The following is a 20720-nucleotide window of genomic DNA, read 5'->3' as shown; positions in this document are numbered from 1 at the left end:
TTTTGTCAGCACGACGGCGTGGTGACGATGATGATGTTCTACCGACGCAGGGCTTCGCCTAAGCACCGCTACGATATTATCGAGGTGTAATATGGTGGGGGGGGCACCGCACACGGCTAAGAGATCAATAGATCAATTGTTGTGTCTATGGGGTGCCCCTGCCCCCGTATATAAAGGAGCAAGGGGGAGGCCGCCGGCCAAGGAGGAGGGCGCGCCAAGGGGGGAGTCCTACTCCCACCGGGAGTAGGACTCCTCCTTTCCTTGTTGGAGTAGGAAAAGGGAAAGGAGAAGGAGAAAGAAGGAAGGGGGCGCCCCCTTCCCTAGTCCAATTCGGACTGGTCCATGGGGAGGGGTGCAGCCACCCTTTGGGGCCTTTCTCTCCTTTCCCGTATGGCCCATTAAGGCCCAATACGAATTCCCGTAACTCTCCGGTACTCCAAAAAATACCCGAATCACTCGGAACCTTTCCGAAGTCCGAATATAGTCGTCCAATATATCGATCTTTATGTCTCGGCCATTTTGAGACTCCTCGTCATGTCCCCGATCTCATCCGGAACTCCAAACTCCATCGGTACATCAAAACACATAAACTCATAATATAACCGTCATCGTAACGTTAAGCGTGCGGACCCTACGGGTTCGAGAACTATGTAGACATGACCGAGACACCTCTCCGGTCAATAACCAATAGCGGAACCTGGATGCTCATATTGTCTCCCAAATATTCTACGAAGATCTTTATCGGTCAGACCGCATAACAACATACGTTGTTCCCTTTGTCATCGGTATGTTACTTGCCCGAGATTCGATCGTCGGTATCTCGATACCTAGTTCAATCTTGTTACTGGCAAGTCTCTTTACTCGTTCCGTAATACATCATCCCGCAACTAACTCATTAGTTACAATGCTTGCAAGGCTTATAGTGATCTGTATTACTTAGTGGGCCCAGAGATACCTCTCCGACAATCGGAGTGACAAATCCTAATCTTGAAATACGCCAACCCAACAAGTACCATTGGAGACACCTGTAGAGCACCTTTATAATCACCCAGTTACGTTGTGACGTTTGGTAGCACACAAAGTGCTCCTCCGGTAAACGGGAGTTGCATAATCTCATAGTCATAGGAAAATGTATAAGTCATGAAGAAAGCAATAGCAACATACTAAACGATCGAGTGCTAAGCTAACGGAATGGGTCAAGTCAATCACATCATTCTACTAATGATGTGGTCTCGTTAATCAAATGACAACCCATGTCAATGGCTAGGAAACTTAACCATCTTTGATCAACGAGCTAGTCAAGTAGAGGCATACTAGTGACACTTTGTTTGTCTATGCATTCACACATGTATTATGTTTCTGGTTAATAAAATTCTAGCATGAACAATAAACATTTATCATGATATAAGGAAATAAATAATAACTTTATTATTGCCTCTAGGGCATATTTCCTTCAGTCTCCCACTTGCACTAGAGTCAATAATCTAGTTCACATCGCCATGTGATTTAACATCAATAATTCACATCACCATGTGATTAACACCCATAGTTCACATTGTCATGTGACCAACACCCAAAGGGTTTACTAGAGTCAATAATCTAGTTCACATCGCTATGTGATTAACACCCAAAGAGTGCTAAGGTGTGATCATGTTTTGATTGTGAGATAATTTTAGTCAACGGGTCTGTCACATTCAGATCCGTAAGTATTTTGCAAATTTCTATGTCTACAATGCTCTGCACGGAGCTACTCTAGCTAATTGCTCCCACTTTCAATATGTATCTAGACCGAGACTTAGAGTCATCTAGATTAGTGTCAAAACTTGCATCGACGTAACCCTTTACGACGAACCTTTTGTCACTTCCATAATCGAGAAACATATCCTTATTCCACTAAGGATAATTTTGACCGCTGTCCAGTGATCTACTCCTAGATCACTATTGTACTCCCTTGCCAAAATCAGTGTAGGGTATACAATAGATCTGGTACACAGCATGGCATACTTTATAGAACCTATGGCCAAGGCATAGGGAATGACTTTCATTCTCTTTCTATCTTCTGCCGTGGTCGGGCTTTGAGTCTTACTCAATTTCACACCTTGTAACACAGGCAAGAACTCTTTCTTTGACTGTTCCATTTTGAACTGCTTCAAAATCTTGTCAAGGTATATACTCACTGAAAAACTTATCAAGCGTCTTGATCTATCTCTATAGATCTTGATGCTCAATATGTAAGCAGCTTCACCGAGGTCTTTCTTTAAAAACTCCTTTCAAACACTCCTTTATGCTTTGCAGAATAATGCTACATTATTTCCGATCAACAATATGTCATTCTCATATACTTATCAGAAATGCTGTAGTGCTCCCACTCACTTTCTTGAAAATACAGGCTTCACCGCAAGTCTGTATAAAACTATATCCATTGATCAACTTATCAAAGCGTATATTCCAACTCTGAGATGCTTGCACCAGTCCATAAATGGATCACTGGAGCTTGCATATTTTGTTAGCACTTTTAGGATTGACAAAACCTCCTGTTGCATCATATACAACTCTCTTTAATAAATCCATTAAGGAATGTAGTTTTGTTTATCCATTTGCCAGATTTCATAAAATGCGGCAATTGCTAACATGATTCAGACAGACTTAAGCATCGCTGCGAGTGAGAAAATCTCATCGTAGTCAACACCTTGAACCTTGTCAAAAAAAACCTTTTTTCGACAAGTCTAGCTTTGTAGATAGTAACACTACTATCAGCGTCCGTCTTCCTCATAAAGATCCATTTATTTTCTATGGCTTGCCGATCATCGGGCAAGTCAACCAAAGTCCATACTTTGTTTTCATATATGGATCTCATCTCAGATTTCATGGCCTCAAGCCATTTCGCGAAATCTGGGCTCATCATCGCTTCCTCATAGTTCGTAGGTTCGTCATGGTCAAATAACATGACCTCCAGAATAGGATTACCGTACCACTCTGGTGTGGATCTCACTCTGGTTTACCTACGAGGTTTGGTAGTAACTTGATCTGAAGTTACATGATCATCATCATTAACTTCCTCACTAATTGGTGCAGGAGTCACCGGAACAGATTTCTGTGATGAACTACTTTCCAATAAGGGAGCAGGTACAGTTACCTCATCAAGTTCTACTTTCCTCCCACTCACTTCTTTCGAGAGAAACTCCTTCTCTAGAAAGGATCCATTCTTAGCAACGAATGTCTTGCCTTCAGATCTGTGATAGAAGGTGTACCCAACTGTCTCCTTTGGGTATCCTATGAAGACACATCTCTCCGATTTGGGTTTGAGCTTATCAGGATGAAACCTTTTCACATAAGCATCGCAACCCCAAACTTTAAGAAACGACAACTTTGGTTTCTTGCCAAACCACAGTTTATAAGATGTCGTCTCAACGGATTTAGATGGTACCCTATTTAACGTGAATGCAGCTGTCTCTAATGCATAACCCCAAAACGATAGTGGTAGATCGGTAAGAGACATCATAGATCGCACCATATCTAGTAAAGTACGATTACGATGTTCGGACACACCATTATGTTGTGGTGTTCCGCGTGGCGTGAGTTGCGAAACTATTCCGCATTGTTTCAAATGTAGGCCAAACTCGTAACTTAAATATTCTCCTCCATGATCTGATCGTAGAAACTTTATTTTCTTGTTACGATGATTTTCAACTTCGCTCTGAAATTCTTTGAACTTTTCAAATGTTTCAGACTTATGTTTCATTAAGTAGATATACCCATATCTGCTCAAATCATCTGTGAAGGTGAGAAAATAACGATATCTGCCACGAGCCTCAATATTCATCGGACCACATACATCTGTATGTATGATTTCCAACAAATCAGTTGCTCTCTCCATAGTTCCGGAGAACGGTGTTTTAGTCATCTTGCCCATGAGACACGGTTCGCAAGTACCAAGTGATTCATAATCAAGTGATTCCAAAAGTCCATCATTATGGAGTTTCTTCATGCGCTTTACACCGATATGACCTAAACGGCAGTGCCACAAATAAGTTGCACTATCATTATCAACTCTGCATCTTTTGGCTTTAATATTATGAATATGTTTATCACTACGATCGAGATCCAACAAACCATTTTATTGGGTGTATGACCAGAGAAGGTTTTATTCATGTAAACGGAACAACAATTATTCTCTAATTAAATGAATAACCGTATTGCAACAAACATGATCAAATCATATTCATGCTCAACGCAAACACCAAATAACACTTATTTAGTTTCAACACTAATCCCGAAAGTATAGGGAGTGTGCAATGATGATCATATCAATCTTGGAACTACTTCCAACACACATCGTCACCTCGCCTTTTACTAGTCTCTGTTTATTCTGCAACTCCCGTTTCGAATTACTACTCTTAGCAACTGAGCCAGTATCAAATACCGAGGGGTTGCTATAAACACTAGTAAAGTACACATCAATAACATGTATATCCAATATACCTTTGTTCACTTTGCCATCCTTCTTATCCACCAAATAGTTGGGGTAGTTCTGCTTCCAGTGACCAGTCCCTTTGCAGTAGAAGCACTTTGTCTCAGGCTTAGATCCAGACTTGGGCTTCTTCACTTGAGCAGCAACTTGCTTGCCATTCTTCTTGAAGTTCCCCTTCTATCCCTTTGCCCTTTTCTTGAAACTAGTGGTCTTGTTAACCATCAACACTTGATGCTCTTTCTTGATTTCTACCTTCGTCGATTTCAGCATCGCGAAGAGCTCGGGAATTACTTTCGTCATCCCTTGCATACTATAGTTCATCACGAAGTTCTACTAACTTGGTGATGGTGACTAGAGAATTCTGTCAATCACTATTTTATCTGGAAGATTAACTCCCACTTGATTCAAGCGATTGTAGTACCCAGACAATCTGAGCACATGCTCACTGGTTGAGCTATTCTCCTCCATCTTTTAGCTATAGAACTTGTTGGAGACTTCATATCTCTCAACTCGGGTATTTGCTTGAAATATTAACTTCAACTCCTGGAACATCTCATATGGTCCATGACGTTCAAAACGTCTTTGAAGTCCCGATTCTAAGCCGTTAAGCATGGTGCACTAAACTTATCAAGTAGTCATCATATTGAGCTAGCCAAACGTTCATAACGTCTGCATCTGCTCCTGCAATAGGTCTGTCACCTAGCGGTGCATCAAGGACATAATTTTTCTGTGCAGCAATGAGGATAATCCTCAGATCACGGATCCAATCCGCATCTTTGCTACTAACATCTTTCAACATAATTTTTCTCTAGGAACATATCAAAAATAAACACAGGGAAGCAACAACGCGAGCTATTGATCTACAACATAATTTGCAAAATACTATCAGGACTAAGTTCATGATAAATTTAAGTTCAATTAATCATATTACTTAAGAACTCCCACTTAGATAGACATCCCTCTAATCCTCTAAGTGATCACGTGATCCATATCAACTAAACCATGTCCGATCATCACGTGAGATGGAGTAGTTTCAACGGTGAACATCACTATGTTGATCATATCTACTATATGATTCACGCTCGACCTTTCGGTCTCAGTGTTCCGAGGCCATATCTGCATATGCTAGGCTCGTCAAGTTTAACCTGAGTATTCCGCGTGTGCAACTGTTTTGCACCCGTTGTATTTGAACGTAGAGCCTATCACACCCAATCATCACGTGGTGTCTCAGCACGAAGAACTTTCGCAACGGTGCATACTCAGGGAGGACACTTTTATCTTGAAATTTTAGTGAGAGATCATCTTATAATGCTACCATCAATCAAAGCAAGATAAGATGCATAAAAGATAAACATCACATGCAATCAATATAAGTGATATGATATGGCCATCATCATCCTGTGCTTGTGATCTCCATCTCCGAAGCACCGTCATGATCACCATCGTCACCGGCGCGACACCTTGATCTCCATCGTGGCATCGTTGTCGTCTCGCCAACTATTGCCTTTACGACTATCACTACCGCTTAGTGATAAAGTAAAACAATTACATGGCGATTGCATTTCATACAATAAAGCGACAACCATATGGCTCCTGCCAGTTGCCGATAACTCGGTTACAAAACATGATCATCTCATACAATAAAATATAGCATCATGTCTTGACCATATCACATCACAACATGCCCTGCAAAAACAAGTTAGACGTCCTCTACTTTGTTGTTGCAAGTTTTACGTGGCTGCTACGGGCTTAGCAAGAACCGTTCTTCCCTACGCATCAAAACCACAACGATAGTTTGTCAAGTTGGTGCTGTTTTAACCTTCGCAAGGACCGGGCGTAGCCACACTCGGTTCAACTAAAGTGAGAGAGACAGACACCCGCCAGTCACCTTTAAGCAACGAGTGCTTGCAACGGTGAAACCAGTCTCGCGTAAGCGTACGCGTAATGTCGGTCCGGGCCGCTTCATCTCACAATACCGCTGAACCAAAATATGACATGCTGGTAAGCAGTATGACTTATATCGCCCACAACTCACTTGTGTTCTACTCGTGCATATAACATCAACGCATAAAACCAGGCTCAGATGCCACTGTTGGGGACGTAGTAATTTCAAAAAAATTCCTACACACACGCAAGATCATGGTGATGCATAGCAACGAGAGGGGAGAGTGTTGTCCACGTACCCTCGTAGACCGAAAGCGGAAGCGTTAACACAACGCGGTTGATGTAGTCGTACGTCTTCACGATCCGACCAATCAAGTACCGAACGCACGGCACCACCGAGTTCAGCACACGTTCAGCTCGATGACATCCCTCGAACTCCGATCAAGCCAAGTGTTGAGGGAGAGTTTCGTCAGCACGACGACGTGGTGACGATGATGATGTTCTACCGACGCAGGGCTTCGCCTAAGCACCGCTACGATATTATCGCGGTGTAATATGGTGGAGGGGGGCACCGCACACGGCTAAGAGATCAATAGAGCAATTGTTGTGTCTATGGGGTGCCCCCCTGCCCCCGTATATAAAGGAGCAAGGGGGAGGCCGCCGGCCAAGGAGGAGGGCGCGCCAAGGGGGGAGTCCTACTCCCACCGGGAGTAGGACTCCTCCTTTCCTTGTTGGAGTAGGAAAAGGGAAGGGAGAAGGAGAAAGAAGGAAGGGGGCGCCCCCCTTCCCTATTCCAATTCGGACTGGTCCATGGGGAGGGGTGCGGCCACCCTTTGGGGCCTTTCTCTCCTTTCCCGTATGGCCCATTAAGGCCCAATACGAATTCCCGTAACTCTCGGGTACTCCGAAAAATACCCGAATCACTCGGAACCTTTCCGAAGTCCGAATATAGTCGTCCAATATATCGATCTTTACGTCTCGGCCATTTCGAGACTCCTCATCATGTCCCCGATCTCATCCGGAACTCCGAACTCCTTCGGTACATCAAAACACATAAACTCATAATATAACCGTCATCGTAACGTTAAGCGTGCGGACCCTACGGGTTCGAGAACTATGTAGACATGACCGAGACACCTCTCCGGTCAATAACCAATAGCGGAACCTGGATGCTCATATTGGCTCCCACATATTCTACGAAGATCTTTATCGGTCAGACCGCACAACAACATACGTTGTTCCCTTTGTCATCGGTATGTTACTTGCCCGAGATTCGATCGTCGGTATCTCGATACCTAGTTCAATCTTGTTACTGGCAAGTCTCTTTACTCGTTCCGTAATACATCATCCCGCAACTAACTCATTAGTTACAATGCTTGCAAGGCTTATAGTGATGTGTATTACTGAGTGGGCCCAGAGATACCTCTCCGACAATCGGAGTGACAAATCCTAATCTTGAAATATGCCAACCCAACAAGTACCTTTGAAGACACCTGTAGAGCACCTTTATAATCACCCAGTTACGTTGTGACGTTTGGTAGCACACAAAGTGTTCCTCCGGTAAACGGGAGTTGCATAATCTCATAGTCATAGGAACATGTATAAGTCATGAAGAAAGCAACAGCAACATACTAAACGATCGAGTGCTAAGCTAATGGAATGGGTCAAGTCAATCACATCATTCTCCTAATGATGTGATCTCGTTAATCAAATGACAACCCATGTCAATGGCTAGGAAACTTAACCATCTTTGATCAACGAGCTAGTCAAGTAGAGGCATACTAGTGACACTCTGTTTGTCTATGTATTCACACATGTTTTATGTTTCCGGTTAATACAATTCTAGCATGAATAATAAACATTTATCATGATATAAGGAAATAAATAATAACTTTATTATTGCCTCTAGGGCATATTTCCTTCATAACTGATTTCTTTGCTCTACCAACTGACAGGTTGGACCCAGAAACTAGGTGTCAATTTAACCAGTCAACAAAGTGCCACATTGACTATGTGGCCGGTCAGTAGGGTGCAATAGATGCTCTACAATGAGCTAGTGATCGTGTAATCACCGCAAAACTATATAGTGACCGTAAAGAGCGTATTGTTACATACGTTGACCGCCAGTGTATTTTTCTCGTTTCAAATTAAGCCATATTAACCGGAAAGGACACAGTATGGACTAGTATTGCTTTGTTGTGTCTCATCAACTCGCCGAACAAGGGGCAGCCTTCTTACTACGCCCTCTCGCTCGCCCCCGCGCCCGGTGGCTCGCGGGACAAGGAGAGGGTTTTGACTACAGCGCCCTCTCCCTCTTCCTCGCCCTCGCAGTGGATGTGCAGCAGTTCAATTGGTGTCAGATTGCAAGAAGCATATTGTACTATAGTATCATCATTGTTGGACCTTCCGAAGAGGCGAAGAGCCAAGTGCAAGGTTCACACGAGTACAAACTATTGAACCTCCCGAAGAGGCAAAGAGCCAAGCGCAAGGTTTTATAGGAGTTGTCGTCCTAGTAGGAGTACTACAACTATAACGAACGATGCTACTGTATGATGCCGCCACGTCACCTATATCAAAAGTTGTGCCAGCTTTTTCTTAAAGAGCGTGTTGGAGCCCGTGCAACAACCACACAAGTTGCAAGTACACATAACACATTTACTAGTAATAAATTCTAAAGGACAAATGCCAGTATGCCACACAAGTTCATCTCCACTTCATGTGATAAATTTGTGCATGACTAGTCTACATATATTCACAGCGCTACCGTTCACAATTTACCATACTCCACTTACACGTTATAGATGGGCTCCATGTCCTCCTCCAGGTTCCAGTCCTAGGTGTTCTCCATGGATGGGACGATCCATAGCGGTGGGCAACAGGAATCATTGTTGCAACTTTCTAGTTCGGTTCCACACGATGGAGACTCATCCAAGCTGAAGCAGCATAAATCATGGATAGCGTGTCCCAGCATGTCGTTCATCCGGCGGTGCGCACTGAAGACACAACCATGCTTCATGAACGGCAGGCCTTCGTTGTCGTGCACCGAAGGTGGCATCTGCTTCACAATGGGGTAGCTGTCCCCAACGAAGAGCTAGTACTCTCCAAGAGTGTTCCTCGGCACCCACGTAGCACCACGGGGGTCGAACTCGGCGTCGTTCATTTGGTACACGCGGCATCTCAGATCTGGACACATGGTGACGTACATAGTCAAGGTCCATGCATAATAATGTTGTGCTCAAATATGGCGGTCAGTAATACTGTGCAGCAAATAGTACTACTCTGGTATAGAGGAAGTAAGAAAACCGGCTTATTATATATAGCCACTCTTGGCTACATGGATGAGATAGTAAGACATGGAAAAACAAAAATGGTGGGAGCTAGTGGGTCTAAGTCTTCAAGGGCCTAGCTAGCTATACGCGTCCTCCAAGGTAAAAAGTACTCCTACTAGTACTAGTAAGTAGTACAACAATGAAAGAGAAGGCGGGAGGGTTAAAAAATATAATACTAAATTGTACTACTAGTACAGTAAACATGTCCCAGTCAAGAAAATAAAATAACTAACAAGTACTACTCTACTACTCTAACACACAACAATGAAAAAATGGAATACTCCCTCCGTCCGGTGAAAAGTGTACATCTAGAAATTGTAGGACAAATTATGGAGTGGAGTAAAAAATGCATTGAGAAGATGCAAGCCACAATCTCTCTCCTCTTTAATTACCCAACCCCCAATGAGCTAAGTGCATGTAAAAGTTAAGAAGACTATGTATAGAATGCTATTGGTCTTGATTACCGTGTGATGAGAGAAAATACTTTAAAGTGCATTGGGAAGATAGAAGTACACTCTTTTGTGGACAAATTTTAAACCCAAATGTACACTCTTCACCGGATGGAGGGAGTACCTGGGTAGATGGTGACGGTCCAATCGTGGTAGATTTTGCGACCATGTTGCACATCAGGGGTACCATGGGTAACGATTGCTAAGATAGTTGATCCCAATATGCCAAAGTCAGCTACAAGGTTCCAGGTTAGACCGAATCATGGATGCAAATGCACATCCAAGATCGGTGATCTTATTTTGATCGGGGGATGACTGGTCCCTGCAAAATAATGTAGTACCGTTAGGGATGCAAATGATGGTTTGTGCATTCCGTTTGTAATCTCTCGTACTGTAGGATGGCAACCAGATGAAGCAAGTCCACTGGCTTGTCACCACGAAGATGCGGCCTACATGGCGCACGGCGTCTTCGAACATGTAGGGGTACAAATCTGTCGCGGCCAACATGCGCCAGCCTCTGCCGTTACTGCCTCTTGTATTGATGGCAATCCTTATGTCGAACACCGCGATGAGATAGTAATCGTCGTAGCCGCGTCGCTTTGTCGGCGGGTCCTCAATTGCTATCTTCTTCAATCTCATGTAGGCATCATCATATGTATTCAAGCCTAGCCAGTCCGGAAGGTCGATCCCATGGTGGATAAGTGGTCTACGGGAACGGCCGCACTGCTGTGGATGTTGTGCAAAATGATGGTGGTATCCGGCCGGAGGTATGCAAGTCAATCTTCGTTGGCACCAACCCAGACCTATATATAAGACGGTGGGCAATAGAGAATTTACGGGACGGAATAACTAAGTACAACATGATCAAACTCCATGACTGACCTGCTCATCGGACAAAATCCGACTACCTCTCAACGTCGGCAACTCTAGCGTAGTCAACGTGCAACCATGGCCAGGGAGCAGTGAACTGTTCGAAGGATTGTCCCATAGAAGAACCTTCTCCTCGAGGACGCATGGAAGACCAACAAGCATGGCCTTTTCCCAAGCCTGTTTAAGCACCGTCTTAAAAAAGTTGGTGCATGAAGCACCGAGTCTTGTGGCGGTGAGGACGTCGGAGCGGCGTGCGATTTCTCCCAGAGGATCATCGTCCAAGGTCTCCCATAACCAACGAGGAGTAGAACTGCCTGGTGAATATCCGTGGGAGCAGCGACGAACTGCCTTCTCTTCGGGGGGAGGGAAACTCATGAGGAGTAGATAATAGTGTAGTAACCGCAGGGCCTCGTCCCTTTGCTAAGGAAATTATGCGGGCACGCATAGTGGTAGTGCCTCATGTCCCACGATGCTGAGGCTATTATTTACTACGTACTCGTACTGTAGCAGTACTAGTACTACTTTCTCAACTAGTAGTGCGATGTACTGTACTCCCTTTGTCTAGGTGTATAAGTCATCTTAGGTTGTGCACCGTGACCAAGGCAGAGGGGAAAACGAGAGAACTTAATGTTTTTTGCTAATTAATAGATTTGCATGCAATGAACTAACCACTACATGTCATGTTTGGTAGTCTCAAGTTATTGAAAGCATGCACGACCCACATCTCTTATTAGTTGATATGTCAAGAACAATAAATGAGGAGGGAGTTAATGTACCGTGCCTAAGTGTTTTGGGATTATATGGTTCTCGTAAGGTGACTTAACACCTAGACGGAGGGAGTACTTCTATAGTGCACCAGTTTTGAACTCTTGAATCTCAGGGCTAAGGAGCTATAGTTGGAAGTGGAGGGTACTACTGTTCTCTAGAACCATCGTTGTACTATCAATGCAGGGAAAGTACACCTGCGTAGTTGGTACTCTCCGTGCTCTATTCAAGCGCGTAGCTGGCCTACTAAGCCGCTCCTCTCACGCACACACTAGTAGCCTATTTACAGCGACGGTTACTGCGGGGGCAGAACATTTGAGTTATTTGATACATCGAGACTAGGCTTTTCGCTTCCATTTGTGGAGGTGTAATGGATCTCGTCAAACTTCGTTAGTAGTCCCTTCTTTATGAATGCGATGAGGCAAAGATTTTGCCTCCGTTTCAAAACAAAAAAAATCACGTCAGGAGGAATTTCTTTTATAGAGCCGATAATGGAGTGAAGTCCATGCGTGCAACGCCACAAACTACAGAGTAGTGGAGTACTAGCACTTTACGTACAGAGCCATATTGCACAGTTCCCAATGCCGCGCCAGGCTTTTCCGGCTCCTCGGGCTTAATTGGGAGGCGCTAGTTTAAATATGCTAGCTGATGAGGAAGCTGCAAGCGAGGTGCGGCTAGGGCGAGCACGCAGGCGAGAAACTTTGCATGGTGTGAATTGATATATAGGAGTACTACTCTAGTACGCGAGCCACAAGATGATGGGAGGGAAAACCCGTTCATGTGGCTGGGCTATTCAGTGCACCCAGATTGTGGTGCGACACGTCCGTTCGACTTCAAAAGTCAAACTACCAGTGTACAATATTGGCTCATAGCAAAGTTACTATTTAAAAAAAGGCAGTTGTGCATTCGGCCGGGATCGAACCCACAAAACGAGCTATACACTCCCACGACCACTAGTAGTACTCGTTGGAGTACAACGCAACCTAGAATCGCCTTTTGTCGCTTGTACATTGTTCCTTACAAGAAACCACTAATAATGCCAAGAAACTACTACCACTTGCATACGTGGCAGACTTAAGATAAGACTACCTTATCAACCACTGTACATGCCATTACCAACCAGCCCTACCAAGAAACGACTACTCTACAAAGTGCCGTTATAGGCACGTTTTAACCCATGTCGCCCCTTAAGTCAACGCCTTCTATTCGACCGGTAAGTTAGGCATTATGACATGTGGGACCTACATGTCAGTCTGGACAAAAATCCCGAAGTGACCTCCTACCTCTGGCCCGTCCACCTAGTCATCCTCGGCCATTGGACGCAGCTACCGCCGCGGGCAGAAGGCGAGGTCAAAACCGCCGGCGGTGCGGAGCCCATCTTGCGGCAGCCTGGATGCCAGCTCCGTCAGGTGCTCGCGGCCGCTAGCTAGCCAAGATAGCACACACCCTGCTGGTTGCATCCAGCTGCTTGTCTACAAGGTTTGCTAGCTAGGTTGGCACGGCGGTGCGGCAGCTTGCTCGCGCTCCCGCGCTAAGGCCAGCCATCTGGTTTGAGCGAAGGCCAGTGCAGCGGCTTGCTCGCGCGTGAGTCACGCTCGGGCCAGCCAGCCAACCTGTGCAGAGGCCAGCGTGGTGTACGGCCCGTCCGGCGGAGCAGCGGCCAACTTGCTCATCACCGGTGCCACCGACGAACACGCATCAGTACTATTTCAAGTAATGTTCAGGAAAAATAATGATTTGAGGAGGAAGAACAGGATAGAATGTCAGATTGGGTCCCTCGTGTCAACGGTCAAACAAGATATGTTGGTTTAAGCTGCCTCGTCGTCACGGACGTGTGGGCCAACCCTGTCAGAAACGGGTTTAAACAAGCCTAATCAGCACTAGGTAGTAGTTTTTTCACGCGGATTAAGAAATTTGGGGTATGTTTTTGCTATTTTTTGTACAATAGTTTCTTCCTAGGGCTGGTTGAAAGTGGTGGTTTTTTGTTAAATACTCTACATACTGTAAGTAGGAGTGAAAGTTAAGCTTTGGAAGCCAATAAGCACGACTAGTTACATAGTGCCTATGTGTACGTACTTGAAACTAAATATCAACCATGAGTGACTAATAACTTGATGGAAAACTCGAAACTATGGAAATACTAGAATTTTTTGCATGATTGGAAGTACTAACAATGTTCACGTGCGTTACAACAGATCATAATTAGTACTTATTCACAAACTTGATAGAAAACACCCTAATTTTGATATACATATATCACTAGAGATATATTATGTTTCAATCAGAATATATTCCTTGGGCTGTTTTGGTGAGGCGAGGGGGGGATGTGGTTGGTTTTAAGGTACTAATTATGGGTTTTTATGCAAATTGGTCGAGAAGTGGGATGTTGATGAGAAAAGGCAACAACTTACCTCACGGTCGTTAGATGTAGATCTAATGGTTAGAAATGACGGATGGCAGACACACCGTCATCACCAACTAAGTCTTCTGTAGGAGTACTAGCAAGATGTCCGTGCATTGCACGGAACATCAAGATGCATTTTTTATAAAACACCTGTTGTGATTGACCCATGCGGGAGTAATCCCATGTGTAAAAACTAATGATATCTCGAGAAAGAGGAGACATAAGGTGAGGAGGAGTGGGGCGTGATGGTGATTGGTGGTCGGACTGAGCCGAGGGATGGGGATGGACGACACCGGCAGCGACCACCATGCCAGTTTGTTCCAGAGGCTTCCTTTTTAAATTTCTCAACAATGAGGTTGTTGGAGATAAGGATGAACGAGGGAAGGCCTTGTCTGCAAAGGTGGAGAGAGGTGCGGGTATCTTTTAGTTTAATTTCTATCCGTCAGATATAGATCGGACGGTCTATATTGCAAGATGGCAGGCGTACCATCATCACCAACTCGGTTTTTTTATAAGAGCAGAAATATAAGTATGGACATACAAACGTATTATCGATACTTGTTTCCGTAAACTTGGATCTACATTCTATTCAATGGCTCAGCATGTGGGGCCTTAGCACAATGACTTCTCGACTGTGTAAAACAAAGGTTTTCCTATCACCGATAAGGAGGGGGTGACGGCGACGCGCTTTCGGCTTGCTCTAGTCCTAGTATTCGTACTAGGTTGTCTATGCACGTGTAGATTTATTCTTTTTCACGTCTCGTGTTCGCCGTACTGCGACGACTGTTGATGAATAGACGGTAAGTTATTCACGAGAAAACCTTTGTTGAGCGTGTGTGTGAGAGAGGCAGCGTGCGTGTGTGATATGTGTAGAGACTGAGGCAATGATAAGAGATTCTTTGTGTCTCTTTGTGTGGAGGATAGAGAGAGACATGTGCATGGGGCTTTGTGTTGTGTAACATGGAGACACATAGACATAATTAGAGAGTGAGTGTGTGAGATACACATGCGGACATGGGAGAGATGTGTGAGTTAGAGAGATAGAGAATTTTGGTGTGCATCTGAGCTACAGAGGGGGGGTATATACATACCTAGAGCTGGAGAGAATATGCAAGGGTGTGTGTCTTAAAAGAAGGATCCAGATAGATGGGTGTTTGTGCGTGTCTGTGTGTGTTTGTGCGTGCGTGTGTGTGTGAGAGGGAGTGTGTGTATGTGGAGAAGAGAAACCACTAATGATGTAAACCTAGTATAGGGAAGGGGGAATGGTGTGACATGTGTGTCAAAGAGAGACAAAGGCATGTGTAGTAGCAGGATAGCATGGGTGCGGGCGGGGAGCAGACTATTTGGAAGAGACATCGAGTGTGTGTGGGAGAGGGGTCTGAGAGCGAGAGAGAGAGCTAGTGTGGGAGAGAGAGAGGAAGAGGGGGAGAGAGAGAGAGAGGGGTCGTTTGTGTGCAGAAGTGGCGTATAGATAGGGAGACAATGTTGATGTTGTTCGAAAGTGGCCTATGTACGGAAACGCAAGGGAAGAGAGTCATTGTGTGTGTGGTAGGGACTTCATGAGAGATCTAGAATAGATGGTGTAGAGAACAACGTGCGAGATTGAGAACGATGATACATTAGGGAGCTATGGAAAGAGTCACGACATATATGTATACAGGGAAGGAGCTGGGGCGGGTCCGCATGTGGGAGAGATAGAAAAAGAGGAGAGTGGTGCACAAGGAGACAAAGTGTGCTTGTTTGCAGTGGGGGTGGTGTGTGAGGTGAGTGTACGAGAACCACATAACTAGGGAGATAGACATTTGGGGGCGACATTTTGTGTATGGGAAAGATACACTCTATATAGTGCGTGTGCTTGGGAAAGAGAGATGCTGGGAGACCTAGAGAGTGGGGGAAATGTGTGCATGCCCGAGAGACAAAGTGATAGAGACCTATATTGGGGTCCGGACTTTAGAAGAGAGGGGGTGTTAATGTGCTCGTGTGTTCGTGTCCGGGGGAGAGAACGACTTGTGTGGGGGGCGGGGGGTGTGGCTTCAGATAAAGAGTGAGGTGTCTATATTTGAGGGACATTAGCATAATTGAGATATATATGGTCAACAGTGTGTGCACTCATGGTTGATCAATTTGTTTCACAGTTTGGACTATGAGATAACAATATTTTTGAACATGTGTGATATACCTTAAACTACCAGAATTACAAACGAAAGATTGGAATTTTGGAATTCGACTCCATCATTAGCTTTTGTAATTCATTTAAACGAAGGTACATTTTTTAAGTCGGGATTTCGTGATTTCAAATTCATATATCAAACCTAGAGATATACACATACGGGCATGTTCAAACTTTATAATCATCCACTTTATTCATACACATACACATTTTGCTTTTGTCATCATATTTAGGATAGACACATTTGGAATTTCATTTGAATTGGACCGTATGATGGTATTTGCTTGTACTAGCTCAATGATCCATATTTGAATTGAATGGACAATCTAAGTTTCGAGTTGGAGACATTGATTTTCAAAACTTGCACTTTTCTTTTGCATGCAAAACAAATAAATTCTCGGCCATGATATCATAGTCGGTCGTATAAGAGCAGAACACTTAATTTCAGGCGCCAAAAGCTTTCAAACTTCCTGCTCACATCGAAATATCTCGCGCCCAAAAGTTTAGCCATGTGATATTCCTGTTTTACCCCTGCCACATGAACGGAAAAGGGCTGCTTTGCTAACTCCATTATTTTCCCCTCTTTGCCCCCAACATTCTTCCCCAGAGCCCCTCCACTTCCCCTCCTCGACCCCCCCAACCATGCCAAGCCGCCGAATCTAGTCCTCCGCCACAGCAGTGGACCTCACACCCCGCCGGATCTACCTTCCGCACCTTGGAACCCCCAACTGCCAATTCACCACTTCACTGGAGCTGCTTCAGTGACTGGCTTGTCCACCGCTCCAAATCTCCTTGACCGCCATCATGGTCCACCGCACCGGATCTGCTTAACCGGCGCCCTCGTCCACCACAGTATAGGCCCTTCACTGACTCCCTCGTCCGCCCCATCGCTGGCCCTTCATACAAGCACTCGTCCGCCGCAACAGATCCGCCTCACCGAAAGCACTGTACACCATGCCGGATGTGCTTCGCCGACGCCTTCGTCCACTGCACCGGACCCGCTCCACGGACGCCATATTCAACTCCACTGACCCTGCTTTACTGACGCCGCAGCCTCGTCAGGTTATTTTGATTTGTACCCCTTCAGTTTTTCTCTTCTTTATCGTGGAACTGTTCACTTATCACAGATGAGCTTCTTGTATGTCGGCAGGCGCCGCAACCGAAGCACCGGAGCCGCTTCAACAACGGCGACAACCGGCCCAAAATCAACCGCAACATGAGCACCATCGACGATCCTTAGCTATCAAGTATGACAACAATACCCATACGCCGCCGAGAATCAGGTACTATTATCCAACAGCCGGTGCCTACGTTCACTTTCTTAACGTAAGCACCGCACCTTTGAATTTCTTCAGGGCATTATTCAATTTTTCATGAGACGTGTTATTCTGCTTGCACCTGTAGGGCCATACTTATGGCAGTGAACATGTTACATGTGCTAAATTACAAACCAGTGCACATATAGTTACAATGCTTTAGTTTTCTCCTAAGTATTACCGTACTTCCTAGATATCACTACCTACTATTTTACTTCTTGCATACTATATTTATGATAATGGTGTGGTTCTGATGCCGCCTGTTGGTTCCATCAGACCACTTCATGTTCTCTATGCTTAATTAGACATCAGCAAACTAGCATGTGGTTCCGCTGCTTTTTGTTTGTTTTACCCTACATTTTCTCATCCTAGCTATTACATAACTACTCCGAGCCTCTGTTCATTACTTTTTTGTGCGTTCTTGATCTTCCCAAGTTGCATGACTAATTTGATGCTTCTATTAATTATGGAGCTGCCAACCCCATCAAGCAAAATATTTGTTCTTTTGGGGTTGGCACCCAGAACAAGCATAAAAATAGAGTGAAGCAGATATATTGGTGTGTAAGCACACACCCTTCTTTCATTAGTTTAGATGAACCATTGATGATCAATTCGAACCAGTGCATGCAATTAAAATTAATTTTACCTAAATAGAGGGTGCAGAATAAACTACAACAACTGGATTTGCAACCACGGGATGCTGACGATATCTTCAAAATACATTGCAACAACAGCGAGGCTTCACAACAACATATGGTAAGCAAGTGTGTTTTAGTACATGTGAAATGTAATGCGTGTGGGATGCTTTCTTGGCTTGTGCTCTCAACATGTAATCCTACAGAATTACAAATAGTTCAGTTGTCTGCTTTGTCGTATTGCTTGATTCGAATGCTTGTTTGTTACTTGTTAGGCTATACCTGAGTTGGCCAATATTTCAGCAGTGCCAGTTGTACTATCGTAAAGAAATGCATGCCTAGTTCATTTGAGTCCTTAACTTTTCCTATGAACTTCATCACAAGACTGTCTTCGTAGTTTTTATGAGGCCACACTGTTAAGTGCTTTCTCAGATTATTTCAACTGCTTAGATGCCTTGGCAACTTAAATATAGCGGTGGTACACTCCCTTTCAACTAGGGATGTCAACTGGATCCCATCTAATCCCGATTAAAGTCCACTAGTGGTATGATAGTTAAAAAGAGTTTTTGTTTTTTGAGGAAAATGAACTAGGGAGCTAGCAAAAACTAACTAGATGGGACTGGCAGATGTCGTTTATTTGCCACTTACATCCGTAGTTTCACCTAACCATTTTAATTTCTTTTCGGTTGATGCTGCTTCGAACCATTTAAATATAGCTTGCCATGCTCGGCAATAATTCATATGTCATTTACCATGTAAGCTTACTGCCTGGATCATGCGATAACTATCTCTTACTTATGTCCAGCGGAAACCTTTCAGGATGTCGTTCACACTAGGACACAATGTACAACCCAGAATCTATTTGTTGAAGCAGTGCGCTATCCATGTTACCAGATGGTAGCAGTTCAGAGGCAACACCGCCAAAGAGCAGTCTGAGCACAAATATTATAGTTCTTGAGGCTCTACTAGAGGCAGAAAGAGATGGTGTGGCTGCCATGAATGAGGTAATCTTGATCTTGTAACATCCCAAATTTTCAATTTGGAATGTTATACATAGGTCATCATATGCATATCATATTTTATTTGCATTTTGGTTTTGATCCTAGAAATTCTAAGCAACTCAAGGACCCACAGAGAGAGTTGGGGATTTAATTTTATTTTCATATTTGAATTTTTCTCAAATATTGAAAAGGGGATCATTTTGGTTTTAATTATTTTTTCTCCCTAAATATTTCCAATATAAAAATAGCATAAGAATCTCATGTATTGGTCCAGGTAAATCCATTATGGATAAAAAGAAATTAATAGTATAAAAATTTTCATGAACTGACTAAAACTAAAGGATTCAAGGAAGGAAAAAAGGATTGGAGCGTTTGGATTCTTGGAGTTATCGTGTCATTAGCCTAGGATTTACCCTTTTAACCGTAGGTATTCTTTGTGGAGCAGTATGGGCTAATGAGGCCTGGGGATCCTAAAGAAGTTTTAAAATAGATCTTTTCTTTATGATAAAGAAGGGGGTGAGATTCCCCTTTATTTTTTTGCGTTTCTTAATTTTGTATTCCGCTATTCCGACGAATTTTTTTTAGTCTTGCTTATCTTTACGGGAGGCAGCAGTGGGGAATTTTCCGCAATGGGCGAAAGCCTGACGGAGCAATGCCGCGTGGAGGTGGAAGGCCTACGGGTCGTCAACTTCTATTCTCGGAGAAGAAACAATGACGGTATCTGAGGAATAAGCATCGGCTAACTCTGTGCCAGCAGCCGCGGTAGAGGCCAACGATAGACAATAACTCCCCCCCGAACACAGCTTACAACTTTCATCATACTGTGCTCTCCAAAGAGCAACTCTTCTCAAAATCTCAAAACAAAAGGTGCTGAGTTGGAATCCCATTCTAAGTAAATGAGAGGAGATAATATGACTTATCCAAAATAAAAGAAATATTGGAGGAAAAATATTTAAAACCAAATAAATAATTTTATTTGGATTTTATTGCTATTTTATTTGAATTAGAAAAATATGCATTTTTCAAAATTGCATTTTTAGGCCAAGAAAATGTTCACTTTGTTCTAAATATTTTATTTAGACGGTGAAAATTGTTTTTGACATTTTTATAATTTGTTTTTATTTATTTAGGATTTTTTCTTTCGGCGGAATTTATTTAAAAAAATTCCGGACCGCACTGGGCTGAAGGCCCAGCCGGCCCGTCGCGCCGCCGCCTTTCCCCTCGTGCTCGCGGCGGACTCCGAGCCGCCCACGTCGCCCCCTCCCGCAAGCCGGCCTCGCCCCCCCCTCTTTAAATACCCGCCGCCGCCGCCGCCCCTCGCCTCGTCCCGCACCGCACCACCTCCGCCGCCAGCGCCGCCCGCCGCTGCAGCCCGCGCCCGCCGCCGCCACTGCTGCCGCCGCCGCCGCTGCCAGGAGTTGTAGAC

At 44.2% G+C, this 20720-nt stretch overlaps 1 long non-coding RNA gene across 2 annotated transcripts; it reads left to right on the top strand.

Moving 5' to 3' along the window:
- The first annotated feature begins 1081 nt into the window (after positions 1–1081).
- LOC123141820 (uncharacterized) lies at positions 1082–20057 on the top strand. Of its 2 annotated transcripts, none has more exons than XR_006470435.1 (3): positions 1082–1092; positions 1982–1986; positions 19935–20057. It is a non-coding gene; the product is annotated as an uncharacterized lncRNA (long non-coding RNA). The 2 variants fall into 2 exon arrangements; XR_006470434.1 differs by having other exon boundaries at positions 19901–20057.
- The last annotated feature ends 663 nt before the right edge of the window (positions 20058–20720 follow it).

The sequence above is a fragment of the Triticum aestivum genome, chromosome 6D, assembly GCF_018294505.1.
Source record: "Triticum aestivum cultivar Chinese Spring chromosome 6D, IWGSC CS RefSeq v2.1, whole genome shotgun sequence".
Lineage (NCBI taxonomy): Eukaryota > Viridiplantae > Streptophyta > Magnoliopsida > Poales > Poaceae > Triticum > Triticum aestivum.
The sequence above is the reverse complement of the archived record's forward strand: the minus strand, read 5'-3'. Positions and strand labels throughout refer to the sequence as shown.